This window comes from Coturnix japonica, unplaced genomic scaffold, assembly GCF_054131305.1.
Source record: "Coturnix japonica strain WE unplaced genomic scaffold, WE-NBRP24 Scf092, whole genome shotgun sequence".
Taxonomy (NCBI): Eukaryota; Metazoa; Chordata; class Aves; order Galliformes; family Phasianidae; genus Coturnix; species Coturnix japonica.
In genome coordinates this window covers 55,001-57,500 of record NW_028188995.1, presented here as the reverse complement: position 1 = coordinate 57,500, position 2,500 = coordinate 55,001, and positions in this window count along the sequence as shown.

Below are 2,500 nucleotides of genomic sequence, written 5' to 3'. Positions count from 1 at the left end.
AACTCGAGCCGGACGTGCAGCGACCGCTGGCCAGCGCGGAGGCTCGTGTGCGCCGGCACGGTCCAGCCTCTCCCGGCGGGCTCCGTTCGGTTCGGACGTTCCTCGGTGGTGTCCGGGGGGTCTCAGCCGCGGCGGCTCGAGTGCGCCGGCACTGCACAGCCCCTCCCTGCGGGCTCCGCTCGGCACGGACTTTCCTCGTCGGCGTCCGGCGATCTGAGCCGCGGCGGCTCGAGTGCGCCGGCACGGTCCAACCGCTCTCGGCGGGCTCGGCTCGGCTCGGACGTTCCGCGGCGGCGTCCGGGGGGTCTCAGCCGCGGAGGCTCGGGTGCGCCGGCACGGTCCAGCCTCTCCCGGCGGGCTCCGCTCGGCTCGGACGTTCCTCGGCGGCGTCCGGCGATCTGAGCCGCGGCGGCTCGAGTGCGCCGGCACGGTCCAACCGCTCCCGGCGGGTTCCGCTCGGCTCGGACGCTCCTGGGCGGAGTCGGGCGATCTGAGCCGCGGCGGCTCGAGTGCGCCGGCACGGTCCAACCGCTCTCGGCGGGCTCGGCTCGGCTCGGACGTTCCGCGGCGGCGTCCGGGGGGTCTCAGCCGCGGAGGCTCGGGTGCGCCGGCACGGTCCAACCGCTCCCGGCGGGTTCCGCTCGGCTCGGACGCTCCTCGGCGGAGTCGGGCGATCTGAGCCGCGGCGGCACGGTCCAGCCTCTCCAGGCGGACTCAGCACGGCTCGGACGTTCCGCGGAAGTGGCCAAGTGCCGCTCTTGTGGCTGCTCCGCTGCGCCTGCACTGTGTACACGGCTCCGAGCGTCTCCGGGGGGGGGGGGGAAGAGGGGGGGGGGGGGGGGGGGGGGAACGGGAAGAGGGGGGAAGGGGGGGGGGGGGGAGTAAGTGGGGGGGGGGAAGGGGGGGGGGGAGTAAGGGGGGGGGGGGGGGCACAGCGTCGGCGGCTAGGCGTCGCTGCCCATGCGGCTCGGCTAGGTCGCCACGGTCTACCCGGCTCCGAGCGGGCCGTGGTGCTCGGCGGCGGCGGCTAGGCGTCGCTGCCCATGCGGCTCGACTAGGTCGGCACGGTCTACCCGGCTCCGAGCGGGCCGTGGTGCTCGGCGGCGGCGGCTAGGGGTCGCTGCCCATGCGGCTCGGCTAGGTCGGCAGGGTCTACCCGGCTCCGAGCGGGCCGTGGTGCTCGGCGGCGGCGGCTAGGCGTCGCTGCCCATGCGGCTCGGCTAGGTCGGCACGGTCTACCCGGCTCCGAGCGGGCCGTGGTGCTCGGCGGCGGAGGCTAGGGGTCGCTGCCTATGCGGCTCGGCTAGGTCGGCACGGTCTACCCGGCTCCGAGCGGGCCGTGGTGCTCGGCGGCGGCGGCTAGGGGTCGCTGCCTATGCGGCTCGACTAGGTCGGCACGGTCTACCCGGCTCCGAGCGGGCCGTGGTGCTCGGCGGCGGCGGCTAGGGGTCGCTGCCTATGCGGCTCGACTAGGTCGGCACGGTCTACCCGGCTCCGAGCGGGCCGTGGTGCTCGGCGGCGGCGGCTAGGCGTCGCTGCCCATGCGGCTCGATTAGGTCGGCACGGTCTACCCGGCTCCGAGCGGGCAATGGTGCTCGGCGGCGGCGGCTAGGGGTCGCTGCCTATGCGGCTCGGCTAGGTCGGCACGGTCTACCCGGCTCCGAGCGGGCCGTGGTGCTCGGCGGCGGCGGCTAGGGGTCGCTGCCTATGCGGCTCGACTAGGTCGGCACGGTCTACCCGGCTCCGAGCGGGCCGTGGTGCTCGGCGGCGGCGGCTAGGGGTCGCTGCCTATGCGGCTCGACTAGGTCGGCACGGTCTACCCGGCTCCGAGCGGGCCGTGGTGCTCGGCGGCGGCGGCTAGGCGTCGCTGCCCATGCGGCTCGATTAGGTCGGCACGGTCTACCCGGCTCCGAGCGGGCAATGGTGCTCGGCGGCGGCGGCTAGGGGTCGCTGCCTATGCGGCTCGGCTAGGTCGGCACGGTCTACCCGGCTCCGAGCGGGCAATGGTGCTCGGCGGCGGCGGCTAGGGGTCGCTGCCTATGCGGCTCGACTAGGTCGGCACGGTCTACCCGGCTCCGAGCGGGCCGTGGTGCTCGGCGGCGGCGGCTAGGGGTCGCTGCCTATGCGGCTCGACTAGGTCGGCACGGTCTACCCGGCTCCGAGCGGGCCGTGGTGCTCGGCGGCGGCGGCTAGGGGTCGCTGCCTATGCGGCTCGACTAGGTCGGCACGGTCTACCCGGCTCCGAGCGGGCCGTGGTGCTCGGCGGCGGCGGCTAGGGGTCGCTGCCTATGCGGCTCGACTAGGTCGGCACGGTCTACCCGGCTCCGAGCGGGCCGTGGTGCTCGGCGGCGGCGGCTAGGGGTCGCTGCCCGTGCGGCTTGCGTGTAGCTGCCAGGTCTACCCGCTTTCGGCTAGGCTTTGCCGCCCTGTGAGATGGGGGGCGCTAAAGCTCCGGAGCTTGCTAGGGGGTCGCTGTTGTTTCTTACCTACCGTTACGTCG